General features: G+C 43.3%; 1 long non-coding RNA gene across 3 annotated transcripts; it reads left to right on the top strand.

Annotated features, from left to right (window-relative positions):
• Positions 1-1,938: 1,938 nt before the first annotated feature.
• LOC114429666 (uncharacterized) lies at positions 1,939-20,880 on the top strand. 3 transcript variants are annotated; one of them, XR_003669872.1, is made up of 6 exons: positions 14,965-15,120; positions 15,209-15,291; positions 16,550-17,170; positions 19,146-19,193; positions 19,893-20,296; positions 20,379-20,880. It is a non-coding gene; the product is annotated as an uncharacterized LOC114429666 (long non-coding RNA). The 3 variants fall into 3 exon arrangements; XR_003669873.1 differs by lacking the exons at positions 14,965-15,120; positions 15,209-15,291 and adding an exon at positions 1,939-2,000; XR_003669871.1 differs by having other exon boundaries at positions 15,097-15,291.
• Positions 20,881-22,061: the final 1,181 nt, after the last annotated feature.

Here is a 22,061-nt window from a genome sequence, read left to right as displayed (position 1 = left end):
AAGGAATAATGAGAAAATGCTTCCAACATGTTGAGTGCAGAGTTTTAATGTGGACATTAGCTGGATAGATCAGTAGGAATCAATGGCTTTATGTTATCATGTTCTATTATAAAGGTGACATCATAAGGTCACAGGTAAAGTATAAAAATGTTGATGAAGAGAGAGAAAAGGCTCAAAAGCCTACAAGTGGCTGCTTAGTGCCAAAACCACAGATATGTGTGCAGCACACTGTAGCAGCAGCAGGTGCAGGGCCCACATCAGTGCAGAAGCAGGTCCATGGAGTGCACAGGCCGTCAGAGTGCACACAGCTTTAATGAGCAGCAGAGTAGTAACACAGAGCTGTGCTGATCTGTAGCTCATTGATTGCTGAGCTCCATCTAGTGGACGACAGTAGAAGTGAATCAGGAAATGTCTTTCAGACACTTGTTGGACCGGTTTTAACGTCACTGACGTGTTCAGACTGTGAGGCTGTGAGGAAGTGACGGCGTCCTCAGATCAGATTGTGTCAGACAGCAGGACTGAGGAGGACCAGGAGCAGCTTCTTCTCCACACAGGAAGCTGGAAAGTGTCTGTAAGTCCATCTGAACTGATCCAGCAGGTGAGAGTCCTTCCAGAGAAATCTCTCCATGTCTGATCACACTGTGCTGCATCACTGACTGATGGTACAGTACAGATGTTTCTGCTGCTGATTGGCTGCTTTCTCTTTGCTCTTTGATGACTTTTATAGCAGATGAACAGCTGTTTCAGAACAAGTTGTGTTACTGTAGTGTTTTTCTGTTCGAGTCACAGCAGACTGTAGAACTCTCAGGTCACATGATCAGTGTCAGAACCGGTCTGACAGCTGGATGACACTGCATTCATATCTGTTCTATCTACTGTTAACCCATTCATGCCCAGTGGAGTTTGTATGATTTTGCAGCATTTAAACATCTGCTCTGAGACAAAGACAAAAGTTGAAGTTTTCACATCAGTCAAGTTTGTGTTTCAGTGTGTTTGTGTTCACTGCACTCAAAAAACTGAAATGTTGACTTTAATTAAATTCCGGTATACACTCTAACATTCCCCAGCTTTAATTTGCTCTGAAACTCAGACGACGACTTGTTTAAACCTTTAAATGGAAAAAATGTTGGTTTATACTGAGTTTATCAGACGACTTACTGACACCCTGCACACTACACCTACACCTACACACTGCACTGTGTAAGGTTTACAGACTCACCAAAATAAAAGCCTGAGAACCAAACCTGGTCTGAGGCTCTGATACTAAGCTAACAGCATGATTAGCCTGTTAGCATCTACATGAAGGATCAATAACAACATGCTGACTGTGTGTTTCTGTGTCATGTTGCTGTGTTTGTGTGAAGGTGTGAGCTCTGCTATGAGTCAGTGTGAGGACAGAGAGGAGGGAGTCCCTCCCTCTAAAGCCCTCTGTGTGGGGACCATGAGAGCCGGACCAAAGCTCAGAGGTAAGAGGACCGTCTCTGACTGTCCATGACTCTTCTCCATGTCAGAGCTCACACTCACATTATTCACACATCTGTGTGTTCAAGAACAAAGCAGCAGCACACTGCACACTCTGCTGGACCTGGACCTGGACCTGGACCTGGACCTGGACCCAGACCTGCCAGCTGTGTGTCCATGAAGAGTGATTGGTCAAAGGGTCAGGGCATTAATTTCAAAGATGTTGATCCATCTGAGGGTCAAAGGTCAGAGTTAATGTCACAGCTGCAGTTTGTTTCCATCATTATTAAACATTTATGCAATTTCCCTATTGTGGGACTAATAAAGGTTTCTTAATCTTTCTTAATTTAAAGTGTAACATGATGATCAGCATCATTTTTCCAGAAGAAGCTCAGAGTCAGTGTTTGTGATTCTATCAGGATCCAGGATGTGAGAGCAGACTCTGCTGGACCTGGACCCAGCTGTGTGTCCATGAAAAGTGATCGGTCGATGGGTAGGCCCATTGATTTCAAAGCTGATCAGCCATCTGATGATCAAAGGTAAGAATCACTCTGGAAGTGTCTCCATGCTGTGATGAGCTCTGCTGGACTCTTGGGGTTGTATGTGTCTGTTTGCTCTGCAGGTGGTTGATGGTTTGGAGCATCTGTAGCACAGAGTAATGCATATTTACAGTGCTGCTTCAAAGTGTATGAATCATTTAAAATCTTCTATATGTCTGCATAAACATGACTTAAACATCTGCCTCACTGTACTAGAAAGGCAGCCCACTGAAACAAAGTATGGAAAGACATTTCAGTAATAAAACATTTAAATAAATGATAGATTCATACACTGTGTGTAAATATGATTGTGCTGCCCCCTATAGTCAGCCAAAATCCTATGTTTGAGTTGAGATTGTCCTACGAGGCTTCCGTAGTAGCATAATGGTTCCAGAGCCAAGTGGAAAGTTTCTGCTGTGTTTTTTCATCCTGCTACATGTTTTTTAGTCGTCTGAGAATATCTGTCTGTAAGTATTATGTTTCATAAGCCCTTACCTTACGTCATGCGCTCATAGGAGGCACTTTAAGTTATTTAAGTTTAAGAAAACGGGTTAAAAGTGTGACGCTAATAGCGCTAGCGACCTTATGGGTTTTTCAATGCAAATTAGCATTGTGCTAATCGCTAGCGGTTTATGCATTTTTCTGTTGTCTAGCTCAGCTATGTTTTGTCGGCCTGCAGAATTCAGCATTGATCGTGTTTCGGGTCATATTTATGCAGAAATATAGAAAGTTTGACCAACTTCCCAAAACGACTGTAGCTGTCAGCCTATATGTAGCTAGGAGCTAGTCTCCTCCTCCTCAGATTCCCAGGGTCCTGGTTTGGATTTTTGCACGTACCTCACACTGCTGATTATTCTGACTTGAACACAGCCTGTGCAGAACTTTAAGGTGGCTTCTGTTCTTCGGTGTTTTTGGTTGAATTTGGTCAAATTGTGATCAAATAAATTGTGTGATAACAGTTTTTCAGTCTCTTGTAGTGGCCATCATGGACACTGATCCAGCTCTGTGTCCATGAAAAGTGAACATTTCAAAAATGTTGATACCACTTTAAGTCCTGTTTCTGTAACTTAGCAGAGTTCTTCAATGATCATGTGGGTCTGCTTGGCTCTGTAAAAGACCCATAAGCAGCTCTGTGTTTGTAGATGTATAATAGAAAGTATCAGTATGTATTTATGTTGTCATGTTATCATCTCATGGTGGTTTCTGAAGGCTTTAAGTAAAGGAAATAACAAAGGTCTGCAGTGTGATGATATAGACTCTATATCATCACACTGCAACATTGTCTGACTGTGATTCATCCTGCTGCACGTCGTTAATGTTAAAGAAAGAGAAACATGGTGAGTGGAAGATTTAACTGAACTCTTACAGCTGTGCTGGCAGCCATTAAAGCAGAATATGTGAAGAAGAACAAATTACAAACCTGCTGGATGCAGCTGAACAGTGTGGAGTCAGGATAGTTTTCATTTTTAATACACACATTTTGTGTATTAATGAATTTTCTTCACCAGTCCATTGACTGTTGCACTTTGTATTTATTTCAGTCTGAGGTTTCAGTTTCTTTCATCTGAAATAAAGGCCTTCAATGTATTTGCCTGGGACTACTTTTATTCATGGTAACAGAGCTAGCTGTGCCCCAGGTAAACATTCCCTGCATTGAAAACTGACAATAGATATTACTGAAACATATGAACATGTGGACATAGGGGAAGCTAATAAGACACAAGCTAGACATCAGCTCAGACCTTTGACTTGGAGCAAATGTGAACAGCTGGACCTCAGTGACTTTAATTGAACCCCCTGGTCTAAATCAATGTGAACATATGATGACAGTGGAAGTGGAATGGAACTCTTAAAGCTGTGCTTCAGTCATTAAAGCAGCAGCAACAGGTTCAACATGAGCTGGATGTGTGGAGTTGGGATAGTTTTCATTTTTAATACAACAATGCTTGTTTGTCACCAGTCTATTGACTGTTGTGTATCTGTTAAAGTGAAAACACATCAAAACACTTAGTGAAGTGATTGTGTTGTTAAATGCTGATGTTTCTGTCACAGACTGCAGCAACCCAGTGTTCAGACTCCTGCTCAGGACGCCATATTTATGGTGAGTACAAAGAGCTTCTAACTACAACACAACAGTCCTGGTGCTCTACAGAGACCCAGAGCCTGACCCCTGAGCAAGCATTCACAGAGACAGAACTGTGGTAGTAATACTTATAACTACAGCAGCTGTGCATACACAACACTTCATATCTAATGTTGTAGATTCAAGTAATACATGTATGAACATAAGCTGTAATATTATGAAACACTAAACTGTTATTCTGCTCCTCAAAGTCTGAGAGTTTATACTCTGTTGTTCTGTTCCAGCTGCTGGAGGAGAACATTGTCAGGTTTGTGAAGGATGAGCTGAAGAAGATCCAGAAGCTCCTGAGTCCAGAGTACCCAGAATGCTCAGAGAGTCAGAGGGAGGATGAGGAGGATGAAGAGCAGAGGAGCAGCAGAGAGTCATTAGTGCAGATCACAGTGCACTTCCTGAGGAGGATGAAGCAGGAGGAGCTGGCTGAGCGTCTGCAGAGCAGTAAGAGGATTTGAAGAGCTTTAACATGATGGAAAGAGGAAATGAAGTTTACATCTACACACTCTGCTGTTAATATGATGCAGACATCTGTGAATTCTTCTGACTGAAAACACAAACTGTTTGTCTACAACTGATGAACAGATTTCATGGAGACAGAAAATATTTATTTGACACATTTATTGTAGCGTTCACTTATTAATGACATTTATTGTTTGTTTAGGAACTCGTGCTGCAGAGTGTGGACGTAAACTCAAGTCTAACCTGAGGAAGAAGTTCCAGTGTGTGTTTGAGGGGATCGCTAAAGCAGGAGAGCCGACCCTTCTGAACCAGATCTACACAGAGCTCTACATCACAGAGGGGGGGACTGCAGAGGTCAATGAGGAACATGAGGTCAGACAGATTGAAGCAGCATCCAGGAAAGCACACAGACCAGAAACAAGCATCAGACCAGAAGGCATCTTTAAAGGCTCACCTGGAAGACAGGAACCAATCAGAACAGTGATGACAAAGGGAGTGGCTGGCATCGGGAAAACAGTCCTAACACAGAAGTTCACTCTGGACTGGGCTGAAGACAAAGCCAACCAGGACATCCACTTCACATTTCCATTCACTTTCAGAGAGCTGAATGTGCTGAGAGAGAGAAAGTTCAGCTTGGTGGAACTTGTTCATCACTTCTTCACTGAAACCAAAGAGGCAGGAATCTGCAGCTTTCAGCGCCTCCAGGTGGTCTTCATCTTTGATGGTCTGGATGAGTGTCGACTTCCTCTGGACTTCCAGAACACTGAGACCCTGACTGATGTCACAGAGTCCACCTCAGTGGATGTGCTGCTGACAAACCTCATCAGGGGGAAGCTGCTTCCCTCTGCTCGCCTTTGGATAACCACACGACCTGCAGCAGCCAATCAGATCCCTCCTGACTGTGTGGACGTGGTGACAGAGGTCAGAGGGTTCACCGACCCACAGAAGGAGGAGTACTTCAGGAAGAGGTTCAGAGAGGAGGAGCAGGCCAGCAGGATCATCTCCCACATCAAGACATCACGAAGCCTCCACATCATGTGCCACATCCCGGTCTTCTGCTGGATCACTGCTACAGTTCTGGAGGACATGTTGGAAACCAGAGAGGGAGGACAGCTGCCCAAGACCCTGACTGAGATGTACATCCACTTCCTGGTGGTTCAGACCAAAGTGAAGATGATCAAGTATGATGGAAGAGCCGAGACAGATCCACAGTGGAGTCCAGAGAGCAAGGAGATGATCCAGTCTCTGGGAAAACTGGCTTTTGATCAGCTGCAGAAAGGAAACCTGATCTTCTATGAGTCAGACCTGACAGAGTGTGGCATTGATATCAGAGCAGCCTCAGTGTACTCAGGAGTGTTCACACAGATCTTTAAAGAGGAGAGAGGCCTGTACCAGGACAAGGTGTTCTGCTTCATCCATCTGAGTGTTCAGGAGTTTCTGGCTGCTCTTCATGTCCATCTGACCTTCATCAGCTCTGCTGTCAACCTGCTGGAACAACAAAGAACACCTGTGAGATCTAAAGTCTTTAGAGACAAACCTAAATTAAAACATCTCCACCAAAGTGCTGTGGACAAGTCCTTACAGAGTCCAAATGGGCACCTGGACTTGTTCCTCCGCTTCCTCCTGGGTCTTTCACTGGAGACCAATCAGACTCTTCTACGGGGCCTGCTGACACAGACAGGAAGTAGCTCACAGACCAATCAGGAAACAGTCCAGTACATCAAGGAGAAGATCAGTGAGAATGTGTCTGCAGAGAGAAGTATCAATCTGTTCCACTGTCTGAATGAACTGAATGATCATTCTCTAGTGGAGCAGATCCAACAGGCCCTGAGATCAGGACGTCTCTCCACAGATGAACTGTCTCCTGCTCAGTGGTCAGCTCTGGTCTTCATCTTACTGTCATCAGAAGGTCTGGAGGTGTTTGACCTGAAGAAATACTCTGCTTCAGAGGAGGCTCTTCTGAGGCTGCTGCCAGTGGTCAAAGCCTCCAACAAAGTTCTGTAGGTGGATTTATGAACCATTTCAATCATGGTTGATTTTTATATGAACAACAAAACATTGACTTTGTGTTCAATCTTTTTTTTCTCAGGCTGAGCAGCTGTAACCTCTCAGAGAGAAGCTGTGAAGCTCTGTCCTCAGTCCTCAGCTCCCAGTCCTCTAGTCTGAGAGAGCTGGATCTGGATAACAATGACCTGCAGGATTCAGGAGTGAAGCAGCTGTCTCACGGATTAGGGGGTCCAGACTGCAGACTGGAGACTCTCAGGTCAGGATCCAGCTTTTTGATCATCAGTTAAATTCTGCTTCATGTTCATGTTGAAGATCTGTTGGATTTCCCTTCTTTCTTCTTGAGTTCATGACCTGTTTTGTACCTCCAGTCTGTCAGGTTGTCTGATCACACAGGAGGGCTGTGCTTCTCTGGCCTCGGCTCTGACCTCCAACCCCTCCTATCTGAGAGAGCTGGACCTGAGCTACAATCATCCAGGAGACTCAGGAGTGAAGCTGCTGTCTGCTTTACTCAACAGTCCAGATTGTAGTCTGGACACTCTCAGGTACACAGAGACCACAGAGCATGAGTCCTCCTCAGTCTGTCAGTTTAGCTCATATATCCACAGCTGTTGATGGATGGATTGAAACTGCAGAGAAGAAATAATCACTGATCCCTGATGTTCATCTTTCTCCATCATTAAGTGTCCATCATGTTAACTTCACTTTTCTTTATACACGTTCTTCATATCAAAATACATACAGACTGATTTTCAGTCACACTTAGTGCAGATCAAATACAAAATGATGCCCTACTTATTAATGTCCTCAGCTGTAAGAACCACTGAATTATTTCCACAAACAAATGTTCCTGAAACAATCCATATGTGAAGCTTCAGAGGAGACAACAACACAATGGTAGAAGGAGGAGTTCCTTCAGTCAGAGACAGAGAGCAGGGAGACACTACAATATTATCACTGTAAAAACTACACACAGACATGAGTGAATGTATTTATTTGAAGTGTGTCAGAAACTCTTCCATCCATGACACATGTGAACCAGGCTTGTGTTTGCATATAGAGTGAAAGCAACAAACAGTCAGAGACAGTGTGGCTTGTTTGCTGCTTTGGATAAATGCACAATGCTGAGATCAAACCTACACTGTTGCTGCATGAAGAGGATTTTACAGTAAAGCACTGACAGAGAGCAATATTTCACAGAATGGAGGACATGAATAAACACAGAGCAGATCAGGAGAGACTCTTCTGGAGTCGACACAGATGAGTTTCAGTCTGTTTGTGTGTCTCTGACAAACTGAGGAACTCTGCTTCATGTTGATCAGCAGTTTGGACTCATGTTGGTTAGAAAATCATTCTGACTGTGTTTCTTCCTGCAGGGTGGAGCATGGTGGAGAGCAGAGGTTAAAACCTGGGCTGAGGAAGTGTAAGTTTGACTCAGTCTTTCCTCATGTTATTGTGCATGAGTCAGTGTTCTATCAGTCCATCAGAGCTGTTGTAGCGCAGCCTCGGCGGTTGGATTTCTTTCGTGTTTACTGGAGTTTATTACTCCCCAGCAGGAGTTTTAGGTTCCAGCTTTGTCATTGGTTTCCTTTTTTCTCTTGTTAGGGAGCTTTAGTGTGTTGTAGTGTCTTTGTGTTTGTTTGGGGCACTGCTCAGCTCTGAGTTCATGAACTGCAGCCTAACACTGAAACCAGCCTGTGTAGCTGCCGATCTGAGAGTGGGGACGAGTGGGGAGGTGCAGACATGCTGTGTGTGGGTTTCCCCTCAGCCTGGGACATAACAGAGACAACCAAGCAGACAAAAGACAAAATCCAATGAGAGACCAAAAAGGGTTGAAGGTCCCAACACAGGAATAAACAGCTCCACAGTCCAAAAGCAGGCAGGACTCAGACACAAAGAATCTCATCCAAAGGGTCAGACTGGACTGATGGACTGAAGAGTGAGGACACTGAGACACTGAGCTGTGAGCAGCATTATTAGGGTTAGGGTGGTTAGGGCGACAAACGCCAATGTTTAAGAAAACGAGTTACCACCAAAATAAGTTTCACACGGGGTCTCTATTTAAAGTTTTTAATCAATTAGTAACAAAACACGTTATCCGCCATGTTTCCCTGCACCGCTTCTTCCCTTTTTTCCCAATCTGCTACAAACACCCTGATTTTCAGCACAATGCAGCATTTCCATTCAACCAATCACGGGGCAGCTTTCCAACTGTCATGGCGGAGCCCTGTCAGTAGATAGAAAGTATGTCCAGTCGTCTTTTAAATGAGTGTTTTAGCTGTGTGAAATGAATAACTTTGACAGTATCCATGAGGCAGTCCTCGTTTCCTCCATGGGAAAAAGTGGAAGCCTTCCATACAGAATCCCGAAACTCAGCTGGAGGGAAAATACCGGCCATTTCCTGTTTGCATACTAAAGAGAAAAACTTTTGTCATGCGGATCAACTGACAGCCGGCGAAATAATATTATTAGAAATACATATATAAATACATAAAATTAGTTTTTTGATGAAATGGATTTATAGCTTTTTGGGTGGAAAAAAGATTTGATTGTTTAATAAATGTTTAAAATCAAAATATAGATTTGAGTTTTTGATGTTATTACAAACTCATGATGATATATTACAGTTTGAAACATAAAGTAGAAGTTTTCATATAAACCCTTTTGGGAAAGAAAACACTTTTTTCTGGATTTATAGTGTTTTGGAAGCAATCTCTTCGTTTGTTAGGCGGGACAGCCGAAACCAGTTAAACAAGCTTTTACTGACAGCTCTGAACAGACCACATTAACTTATCATTCATTTTAGTGCAGCCGCCACAACTTCCATTTCACTAAACCATTTTTTAATCTTCATTTATTATATTTCCTTTTATTTTGCTTTTTTGCTTTGGTTTCTTTCTGTAACACTGGACTTATTTTTATGAAGGATTGAACTCTGACAGTGTTTGAACAGGAGAGAAAGGAGTATAAAGTGTGTAGTGAGGGGGTCACAGCCTTAAAGCATCTAGAATAACTGTAAAAAATAAAGCCGATCACTTCACGGATTTCACCTTTTGCGGGTTATTTTCGGAACGTAACCCCCGCGATTAACGAGGGACCTCTGATGAGAAGGAAGAGACTGGGCTCTCAGCTGCAGTAAAGGGGGCAGGTCTGGCTCCAAAACAGGTTTCAATGTGCAAGATGTCTTGCCCTCACATTCTTCTTCCATTTCCACTTGTCCTGAAACTTCGGCCTTCGCTGTCAACCTTCCTTTTCTTACTCACACTTGCCATTTTAGAAATGGGCAATAAAAAAACACAGATCACTGGCAAAACAGGGTGGTGAGAGTTTGACCATGTTTGCTGCCATCTTGTGGTGAAATGTTAAATATATATAAACAATAATTTTTTAAACGTGTGGATTTCATCCTGTGGACAACAGTACTGGTGGCATATTATGACATTATTGATTTTATGACAGAGGCTTCGGCCCAGTGAACATATGAACTGGACTTTTGGTCTGTTCTACAGGAAAAACCCTAAATGATAATGCACCAACAATCCCAACCAAAGAAAGGAACATAAGGACAGAGGAATCAAACAGGAAAGAAAATAGAAATAACTATTGTATATATAACCTAGAAAATTTCACAAGAAATTTTGAGTGGGCCAATGCGCGCTCGCCCACACTCTGCTGCCGGTCCGCCCCATTATATACCACCAAACCTCATTCCTGATCACCGGCATATGTGAAAGCTTAAGTGGCTTGCCTGTCAAAACAAAAAGTGGCACAGACATGGGGACTCAATATGTCAGAGGTCTAATGTTTATCTACATTTTACATTTTAAATGAAGGTTCTGTGTGAAACATGCCCAAACGCCATGGCTTCAAAGTTTTGACAGTGATTTGATGCCTGTGGGGAGGGTTGATCGCAGTTTTTCTGGATGTTTTCAAACACCGTTTATCCGATCGCTACCAAACCTCAGAGGGTAGTAGTCCTGACCGAGCCGGTCGATTTGATGTATAATTTGTGGGGGTGGCTAGCGCTAGTTAGCTGTGTAATGAATTAGAGGCTTTTATTTTGAAAATCATTGTGTGTCTGTGTAAGTGTGTGTGTGTGTGGGGGGGGGGGGGGGGGACACTCCCTAATGCATGTTAAAACATGTTTAAGTGTTTTATTTTGAAAATCTACACGTCAGCCATACCCTGTTATTGTGCAAGGTCTTTTATTTTGAAAATCCATGTTTGTGTGTCTGTGTGTTGGCAGGTGTGTATAGTGTGTGTCTGCATATTTCTGGGTGGCTTGTATGTATTTCACCAGGCCTAGTAAGGTCTGTAATGATGTGGAGGCTTTTATTTTGAAAGTGTGTGTGTGTGTGTGTGTGTGTGTGTATTCCTGTATGGTTGTGTGTGTGTTCCTGTATGGTTGTGTGTGTGTGTGTGTTCCTGTATGGTTGTGTGTGTTCCTGTATGTGTGTGTGTGTGTGTGTGTTCCTGTATGGTTGTGTGTGTGTGTGTGTGTGTGTTCCTGTATGTGTGTGTGTGTGTGTGTGTGTGTTCCTGTATGTGTGTGTGTGGGTGTGTGTGTGTGTGTGTGTTCCTGTATGGTTGTGTGTGTGTGTGTGTGTATGTTCCTGTATGGTTGTGTGTGTGTGTGTTGTGTGTGTGTGTGTGTGTTCCTGTATGGTTGTTTGTGTGTGTGTGTTCCTGTATGGTTGTGTGTGTGTGTGTTCCTGTATGGTTGTGTGTGTGTGTGTCAGATGATAAACTTTGTATGAATGAACAACACATCAGTCAGTAAAGACAGAATGAAGCCATCAGATGTGTCAGATGATAAACTGCAGCTGTGTCTTTTTCTCTCCATCAGATTTCTGTCAACTTGAAGTCGACACAAACTCAGTGAACACAAACCTCAAACTGTCTGACAACAACAGGAAGGTGACATGTGTGAGAGAGGAGCAGCCATATCCTGATCATCCAGACAGATTTGACTGGTTTTCTCAGCTGCTGTGTAGAAATGTTCTGACTGGTCGCTGTTACTGGGAGGTCGAGTGGAGAGGAAGGGTTAATATATCAGTGAGTTACAGAAGAATCAGAAGGAAAGGACACAGTTATGACTGCTGGTTTGGAAGAAACAATCAGTCCTGGAGTCTGTTCTGCTCTGATGATGGTTACTGTGTCTGTCACAATAACAGACAAACATCCATCTCCTCCTCCTCTGTCTCTCACAGAGCAGCAGTGTATGTGGACTGTCCTGCTGGCACTCTGTCCTTCTACAGAGTCTCCTCTGACACACTGATCCACCTCCACACCTTCAGCACCACATTCACTCAGCCTCTACATGCTGGGTTCAGTTTGTATTCTGATTCCTCAGTGAGTCTGTGCTGTGTGTAGAAGCAGAGTGTGTGGAAGTGACAGCAGCTTCAACTTTGTGCTTTAAATGTTGATGATGTTTCACTTTCATTTGAATCACTGACTGTGATTTCAGGTCAGAACATGTTTTTGTCTTAGAAGCAGTGAAATGAAGAATGTGAAGCTGAATTTATGATCATGAACTTTGACATGTCCTCACAAATGAAACCCTTACATTAAGAAATGCATGATTCCATGTTGTTATGGCTCTGATATTAAAATGTAGTATTATAATAGGAGTTAATGGACCTAAGTGGAAAACACCATTTAAAACTGCTGCAATACAAACACTAATAACTCCAACTCAATATTTTGGATAAACTTTGACATGACAGATATAAAATAATGCCTGAGCCTCCCAACTTGTAAAATAACTTGTTTGGTGCATTTTTACATTAAATATTTGCATCATGCAATCTAACTGGCATTTAAAGCGTTAAACTCCTCCAATGATGTTTGGTAGTTCTGAGCAGTCCTGAAGCTGTTTCACATATTTATGCAGAAAAATATGAATCTGTTCAGTTTTTATAGCAGTTTTTAGAAGCGGACATTTTTGTCCCTGATGACACAAAGGGTAGTAAATGTGTTTCCCAGTGTTCTGGTGATGGATCAGAAACATTTACATTTGAATTCTAAAATTTGTGTTGAACTGCCCGATTGCCCTTTTTTTTCCTCAACCTGTGACGTCGGTGGAACTGCGATCACTCACCTGCTCCTGCCCGGGACGTTAAAAAGAAGCAAAGACACAAAGAAAATATAATACTTATGAGTGAATGACACATCTTTAAAAAAAATATTTTATATATTTGAAAAAGTAAAAAAACCTGCACTGAGGGGTGAAGTGGACATCAGCTGAAACTGCTTTAGTATTTTTCCCCTTTCTTGTATTTATGATAAAATCAGGAATTTACTGTTGACGTATTGACAGGTTTATTTAAGGAGACGTCGTGACGTGCCGGCCGCTGCTCATTTGCATAAAACAGTTGGAGGCAGATAAGAAGGATTTTACTGCTGCGTAAATATTGAAACTGGTTTTTTGAACGTTGATCCAAAAAGTTCTGATCCCCACAGTGTGTGTGTGTGAACACTGTACACTGAAAACACATCATGTTAATCAAAGGGAAACAAACACAGATATTAAAAGTGTGAAAGATTCAGATTAAAATGATTGATCCCCATAGAGAATATATCTCTAACAGATTCACACACATCACAGTGTAAACATGCAGCTTCACACACACTGAAGCTTCATCTCTGTTGTGTCTCTGTGCTTGAAGGAGTCACACAGACACACTGTGCTGTGTCACTGTGTCCTCATATTGTTCCTCTGTTGTGTTACTGTCGATACAAACTGCTTCACACATGTTAACAAAAAGAATAAAAACCAACATGAACTGATGTGAGTGTGAGACATGAAAACACATCAGTCTGTCCAATGGCGCCACCTGCTGACAGAAACCTGTGATCAGCTGCTGTCTGGTTAAAGTGAGGCAGAATCTCCATCAGTCAACAGATGAAGATCTACATCTATATGAACACAGAGGTCATCTGGATCCATCACATCTGAACTTTACTATAATAAAAACAGACATGTCAGGATGACATCACTGAACAGTGCAGGTCTGTCAAGGTGTCAGTCACTGTCAGATGGATTTCTCTGCACCTTTCTGTCTCACTCGCTGCTCGCTCACATACAAACAACTTCCTGGGTTGTTGTGTTACATTTTATTAAAGATAAGATAAGATAAGATAAAACTTTATTAATCCCGAAGGAAATTCTTGTGCCAGAGGTATCAAGTTACATTAAATGCAGTTAAGTACAGAGTATAAAAGTATAAGTGTCACTATAATCCAATCAGAGTACAGTACGCAGTATGAGCACAATATATGATACATGGATACAGATAGAGACCAGTGGAGGGAATGACAGTGATGCCGGACATGATCATCCAGCTCTTCTCCCTACAGAAAGGGTCAGAAGTTGTCTGAAGTCCGATGTATAGAGTGTGAACAGGAATGGAGACAGTACTGTGCCCTGGGGGTCCTAACTTTAAGCCTGGTCCTGGCCTGAAGCTCTTTGCACCTCTGAGCACACAGACACAGACTGAGGAGCTGCTCTCCATTCAGGATGAAGGCTGCCTCACATGGACCAATCAGAGGGAGGAGCTGGAGCCGTGTGGCCTGGAGCTCAGCCTGACATGAAGGTAGAAGAATCAGTCTTCTTCCACATGTAGTCAGTCGTACTCATGCCCACTCAGACCCTCAGGGCCTCTGCTGAGCCTCTAAAACCACAACCCGGCTGCTACCCAAGAGCCTGGATCCATCAGAGAGGAGCGGACATGGCTGAAACCGGGTCCAGGACCCAGTGAAACAGAGAGAGGCTCCACTGTAGGTCCTGCAGCTCCAGGGTTTAACACACAGAGAGTCTCTTCTTCTGTGGTTCAGCAGCAGCTTGATTCTGAGGATGGTTCAGTGCAGCTTCATGGAAACATGTAGCTTGATTCTGAGGGTTTAGTGGATCAGAGATCAATAATCATCTCTGATCTGTCTGGAAAAGCTTCATGTTGATGGTTGGAGGAGGCTTCAGGCGCCTGTTGGTCTGTAGAGGAGCGAGCGTCCTCTGTTGAAATCTCTGTTGTTGTAAAGTCAAAGTTCAGCTGTGTTCTTGTAGATGTGCTGGAACTCTGCATCTGTGGACTGATGAACTTTCTGCCTCACTTCAAGCAGACAGCAGCTGATCACAGGTTCCTGTCAGCAGGTGGCGCCACAGAGTCGCTCCTGAAACACCTTCAATGGAGCCCAGCAGTCTGAATATGATGTCATCATCTTTCACAGGATCAGGTGTGTTTCCTGTGTCAGTGGACTTTGTGTTGTGGTTCTGTTTTCTTTGGTGTGTGTCACTGTTTGTATGAATTTATATCTTATGCAGCTGTTGTGTTTAGTTTCGATTTAACCCCTAACTAGTAACACAGTGTTTGCTGTGTGGTGGTTTCTTCTTATCAGGTTTACATCACAGCCTGTGTATGTGAACACACCTCATAAGAAGTCCCTGAAAACACGTCACCTGACAACTTTAATAACAAAGTGAAGTAACTTCGTGGTCAAACTACCATGTCAGCAACACAGAGGGTAAAGAAAGGGTTAATAGCTGCTGCTTCTCTCTGTGCTAGAGCCCTCTCTGCTTTCATCCTCGTACAGTTTCTCCTTCTTCCTTCAGCAGGTCCTCCACACTGGCCCTTTCATGGCAGACCGTGGCCCCTGACTGACTGGACCCTGCAGTCCCTGTCCTCTGCTCACCAGGTAGTTAACCACAGCTCATCGCTGTTGGTGTTCCTGTTGTTTTCAGTCAGTCTGTGGATTCTTCCAGCTCTAAATAAACACTGAGATTATCATCAGATTATATTGTATATATAGTTTGAATACATCAGTGTTACCATCTACATATATGTTAAAATCCATTCCTCTGTGGGATCAATACACTTTAACCTTTGGGGTTCAGATCAGAGTCAGAACTGTTTTTATTGATCAACGTTCAATATTCACGCAGCAGTAGAATCCTTTATGACGTCATCACTGTCCGCCTCCGGCTGCTGTATGAGCAGCGGTACGTCACGACGTAAAACCTCAAACACTTTAATATAGACGAGCTGAAACTAAAGAAAGTCCCATTCACAGGTCACGCTGTAACAACGACGTGTTAAAAAAGTACTGACCTGGAAGAGGAGGAGAGGGGCTCATATTCTGAGATTAAAGTAGCAAGTTTTCGTGAAAAGCTCAGATAATCTCTGACATTAGGCCTTAAATCTTAGATCTGGAGAGACGCTGCTTGCTGCGGGGCAGGCGGGTCCGTGTTCTGGCCTCTGACCCGGTCATCGTACGGGGAGCAGGGATAAAAGGAGGACGGCTTCTTCCCCGGGCCCAGTGTGGGGCCCATTGAGCTTCTTTACACACGTTGGGCTGATAAAGTAGTACCGGGCGGGTTCGTAACATCTGAGCTGCTTTTCACAGCATTTAGATTTTTAGAAAATATTCCAGTTTTCATTTTATGCAAAAAGTAAATATCAATGGATTAATTGAAACAAAAACGGCGCTGCCCCCCCCCCCCCCCCCCCCTCATATTATCAGATACTTTTCATGATCGGAACAATGTTCGGTTCTGTCTGAATCATGTGTGAAGAAGTAATAATGTGTGTGTGTGTGTGTGTGTGTGTGTGTGTGTGTGTGTGTGTGTGTGTAAAGAGAAACGGGGACTAAGTTAAAGGGGTCATTTAACGTGGGTTGTTAACTGGTCTTTAATTATTATTATTATTATTATTATTATTATTATTATTTTCGTTGTTATTGGAGGATACCTGCTGATGGGGGCCTGTCCCATTGCTCCTACTGGCTCAGGTTACATAATGATTTGCTCGTGCTTGGTTTATTGTTAATATCTGTTATTGATTGATTTCGTTAAATATTTCGTTAAATATTTATTATGACGTGTTCTTTGTTGGGAGGTTCTGAGTTTCTCGTGTTTGCCCTCCTGACGGTTTGCTCTCTTGCTCCCTTCTTTTAGAGGCCGGCGGTGGTGGCGGTGCGGTGCCAGCAAGTCCAACTATTCCTTCTGCTGCATTTAATTATTATCATTGCACAATAATTAGGGCTGTGGAAGATGAATCAAGCATCAGGATTAATCCGATTAAAATGTTGACACGATTAACGCGTCATTATCTCCTTAATTGGTTCGTTCTTCCAGACACAGAGTTTTTTCCTCAATAACATGTGTTTTTTTTTGTGTAATAATAATCAGTAACAATCGCTTCTGTGTTGTGCAGCATTTAAAGGAGGATGTGCTCAAACAGACTAATGTGGTTTAGATTACATTACTACGTCACATGTTTAACTCATAACTAATACATGTATCGATGTAGCTGATATATTCCACTATTATCTGTATTGAAATATCTACATTAAACAGGGATGTGTATCCCTGAACGCACTCGATCAGCCAATGGGCCAATCAGAAACTGGATGCCGTCACGTGATTTACGGGAAATGGACTATTGAGCCTATAAGGGCATGCCCACCCCCATGCGGTGGGATCTGGAGCAGGCTCTGTGCGCTGGATGTGTTTATTTCAGGCTGCGCTGGGAGCGGCGGGATCCTCCAGCTGCCTGGATTTAAAGACTTGGAAAAGGTAAGACCTAAGTCCACACCGGGTTCTGATGAGAGGACTGGAAGGAGAGAAATGAGAGGAGTGTTTGGGCCAACAGCACCAGGGAGGACTTTGAGAGTGTTGTTGGTGTGTTCAATGACGCAGCTTTGGGCGGGTTGGCCCGTCGCTGCGGCACGTCAGCGCGCACGTCAGCGTGCTGCAGCGACGGGCCAACAATTTGTTATTTCATGTAATCTGATTACCGTTTCTGTTTCGACCCTCCTGTCTTTCTCCTTCCTTCTGTTTTATTCCTCTCATCATGTAATAACTCCATTTGAGAACTTTTAACTTTATTAATTGATCCATTGTGTTTGTATTAACCTGCCTCTTACAGATTAATGATTATGATTATTATTATGTCATTGTTCATTCATTCAGTTTCCATCATTGCTCACACACACTCTTACACATTAATATTCATTTATTGAACCACAGTATGTTTCCTTCTCACTGTGGAATACAACTATTTATTGTATTTTAATTATATATATATATATTAGACCGTATGTATACCTGCATTACAAATTACACACATATGTTTGTTTGTTTATTTATTTATGCTGTAAATAATGTTTATTACTGTTGAGCATTTTCACCGCTAGAGGTATATTTTTACTTTGCTTTGTGTATATTTTGCTGCTGCAATAGAGAAGCTGGTGACAGCTGGTTAATATTAATATTTAGGCTGAATTCCGTCCAAACAGTTTGATCACATCATCATCTGAGACTGCAGCCTTCATGTCCCCGTCCATCCTGCTGTTTATATTATCAGGAACCAGTTCCCATGTTTTTCCTGTCAACCAATCACGTCTCCTGTCTCTGAGAACGTTCTTAAATCACTTTGAAGATGAGAGTCCTTACTAAGATTTGTAGTCTTCATTTTCAACCGCAAACTTTGTTCCTGCTCGTTCTGATCTGTAGCTTTTTATGAGTTCAGCGTCATTCATAGTTTGGAGAACGTGTCTCTCTGTCGCTCCGTCATGTTCTCCCTGTTCAAGGAACGATGAAACCTCCTAAAAGTCCTCCTCTGCACTCTGAACAGCTTTTTACCTGAAGACCTCTTTCATCTTTATAGGATTTAGTCTTAATTATAAGAACTGCTTAGAAAACGTCATAATAGATTCTGTCATAAGAATTTTCTTAGAATGTCTCCACTAAGGGAAACTCTTAGCGCTGAGAGTCTTTGTGAATACGGCCCCTGTAAAGGAGACGAGAAGGAAACGCCTAACAGGTAGCCATGTGTTCAAATTCCCCTGCTTCCACATGTTTGTGTGCGCATCTGTTAACCCCTCCCAGTCTGGAGCGATATACACACTGTGCAGTCAGAGAGAGAGAGAGAGAGAGAGAGAGAGAGAGAGAGAGAGAGAGAGAGGGGGGGAGAGAGAGAGAGAGGGAGAGAGAGAGAGAGAGGGAGAGAGAGAGAGGGAGAGAGAGGGAGAGAGAGAGAGAGAGAGAGGGAGAGAGGGGGAGAGAGAGAGAGAGAGGGAGAGAGAGAGGGAGAGAGAGAGAGAGAGAGAGAGAGGGAGAGAGAGAGAGAGAGAGAGAGAGAGAGAGAGAGGAGAGAGAGAGAGAGGTCGGAGCGCATGGACCTTCGCTGCAGATGAAGTTGTACTAAAGCATGTAAGTTCGCTCCTGTGCTGCTGAGTTTGTGTTGATCTGAGTAAATGTTGTATGCCCATGCTCCCGGACCTTATGTTGTGTTCCCTGAATCACTGTGATGTTTATTTTGTAATATTTATGTTGAGATGCTGAGTCAGCCAGCTCGTGGGCAAGGGAGCCGCCTGGTGGTCATTTAGCAGAATGTTCAGACTCAGCGGTGTATTTCCGTTAAACTTCATTCAAACGTCATTCTGTTCTTTATATTTGTATATATATATATTTTATGGCTTTTTAAGTTTTTTTTATTTTATTATTATTTGTGTGATTTTATGGATTTTTCTGGTGTGTGTTTCCTCAGTGTGTCCTCACAGCAAACCTTGCTGGAAGTAATGATGGCGTCTCCTTGGTCTGTATCTTTTTATCTCTTTATCCTCTTTTTTTATCTGTGTGTGTGTGTCTTATTGTTTTTATGTCTGTAAAGTACTTTGTCTTACAGTATTCTGAATGAAAGCTGCTTCATAAAGAGTTTTGATTGATTGATAAAGTAGGAACACTTTGCTGGCTGTCAGCTAGATTTATCAGTAACACAGTAAAAATAGAGATTGTTTTTTTTTATTATCATCATTTAGCAGCCTCTCTCTTCACTTAAAGCCCACAGCACCATCACACACTGGACTGGGCAGCTTTATACTGTAAAATGTAATTTAACTACACATTGTTATTTTTATTTAAAGATCTCTTTCTGGATTATTTTGACCTGTTTATATATTCTAACATGGAAATCAAGTATACACACATGTTGGATTAGAGTATGTAGATCATTTTGACTCGGTCACTGTGAAAAGTAGCTCGCGAGCCAAAATGCTGTGGACACCCCTGATTTAGGGGAACTCCAGGGTTGATGGTGGAAAGTGAAAACAGCACGTTAATTCAGGATGGTTATGAGTTCTTTACTGGACACTGATTTCTGCTGTGCAGAGGTGTTTCAGTGCAGACTGTAGATCTGTTTGGAAAAAGTGTGACTGATGGTTTTTTAACTTTGACAGCTTCCCTCACATCTGTCTGACTGAACCTGATGACTCTTCACCTCTGTGTCCTCTCACAGAGAGAAGATGATCCTGCTGCTCCTCATCCTCACCTCCTCAGCAGCAGCACTTGAAGTGAAGGAGACACAGAGCTCCTATCAGGCAGAGGAGAACCACAACATCACACTGGAGTGGACGTTCCCCACAGACACTCAGACTAAGACTGAGGACATTCATGTCCACTGTTCTCATTTAACCAGACAGAAAGAATCAGCCCTGTATCAGGTCATTGCTGGTGTTGAGCTCTCAGAGTCTGTGGATGAAGGTTTTTCAGGAAGAGTCCAGAGTGACACAGACGCCCTCAGAGAGGGACGAATCAGACTTCATCTGTCCAGACTCAGGACTGAAGACTCTGGTCTGTATGTGTGTGAAGTGACAATAGCTGCAGTGACCCGCTTAGCCTCCTGTGAGCTCACAGTCTCTGGTGAGTAAGTTAAAGCTGCTGTCTGCTGAGAACTGTCTGATTTCTTTCAACAAGTCTCAACTCACATTTTTGTCCTTTACAGCAGCTGCTGCTCAGACACACAGTGACAGACCAGCTCTGAGTCCAGCAGCAGACACAGGATGGACAGGACTCATCCTTGGATTGACAGCAGCAGGAGTAGCTGCAATGATCATCAGTGCGGTTTTTGTTTTTGGAGAGAGACTGCAGTCTGGTGTCTCAGAACAACCACTCAATTACCATGTTGTTCCTACGAGAGGAACTTGAATAATTAATATGAAATTATATCAACAGCACGTGACGGATTACAGAATTAAAGCTGAAAGCAGCATTGCTGGCCCTCGCACACCTTGCGATCCGAGGGGCCATTGCTTTGCCCTCTCCTATGCTCTCCTCTCCTCTCATTTCCAGATTTACAGCAAATACACGTTTAGAAGACAAAGTTCCTGTTGCCAGTAGGTGGCGCTATGACTGTATCATCCTAATAGCATATATATATGTTCAGACTCGGGTCCATAGCAGCACTGTAAGATTTTGTCCACATTGCATGAAGTATGTTGGTGGTACTGCAGAAAATATAGTGTTTCTTTGTAATGGTGAATGGTCAACTTTGAGGCCACGACCCGGCCACACCGTAAGACTTTTGAAAGAGTTTTGAAATGCGTCTATTCCCTATGGTGTCCTGAGTGGACACAGTAAATTTCAGCTCCATTGGATGAAGTATGAGAGGCGTGAAAAGTTTTGTAGCAGGGTCACAAATTGACAAAAATTGCCAAAAAAGTAAAAATGGCGGACTTCCTGTTGGGTTTGGACGGGGGGTCCAAGAGACTTTTTTGTGCATCTGGAGGTGATACATATGTGTGCCAATTTTAATGTTGCTGTGTCAAACTGGCCAGAGGGGCTACGGTACATGTTAGAGCAAAAAATACAGGGGCACAGTGAATTTCAGCTCGATTGGATGAAGTATGCGAGGTGTAAAAAGTTTTGCAGGGTCACATATCGCCAAAAATGACCAATTCAAAATGACGGACTTCGTGTGACTTTTTTGTGTGTCTTGGGGTGAAACCAAGCGGCAACCTTCGGGGCTCAAACTTAAAGCCCATGCGGAAGTGTCAAAACTTGTAATTCACGCCGCAGCCACTGGGGGCTGGCTCCAAAAACTAGTCATTTCCCATAGACTCCCATGTTAAAATGGCCGAATTCACAGCAGGAATGAACATGTTTACAGTCTGGTAGAAAAAAGCTGTGTCAGCAGCTGGACTTTGTGGAGACAATCTATCCATATCAAAGTCAAAGTCAGCTTTATTGTCAAATCTGCTATATGTGCTGGACATACAGAGAAACTCCTCTCAGCTGCTCTCACTATGCGATGAAGCGTCTTCCTGCAGGTGGCGGTGCAGGCTCCGTACCACACAGTGATGCAGCTGGACAGGATGCTGTCAACAGCCCCTCTGTAGAAGGTGCACAGGATGGAGGGAGGGGCTCTGGCTCCTCTGAGCTTGCGGAGGAAGTAGAGGCGCTGCTGTGCCTTCTTGGTCAGTGATGCAGTGTTGGTAGTCCAGGAGAGGTCCTCAGTGATGTGCACACCCAGGAACTTGGTGCTGCTCACCTGCTCCACAGCAGCACTCTTGATGGTCAGAGGGGTGTGCTGACTGTGTGCTCTCCTGTAGTCCACCATCTCCTTGGTCTTCTCCACATTCAGGGAGAGGTCGTGGTCTCTGCACCACTCGGCCAGAAGGTGCACCTC

Source organism: Parambassis ranga, unplaced genomic scaffold (genome assembly GCF_900634625.1).
Source record: "Parambassis ranga unplaced genomic scaffold, fParRan2.1 scaffold_195_arrow_ctg1, whole genome shotgun sequence".
In the NCBI taxonomy this organism is placed as follows: domain Eukaryota; kingdom Metazoa; phylum Chordata; class Actinopteri; family Ambassidae; genus Parambassis; species Parambassis ranga.
This window is presented reverse-complemented; position numbering and strand designations above follow the sequence as displayed.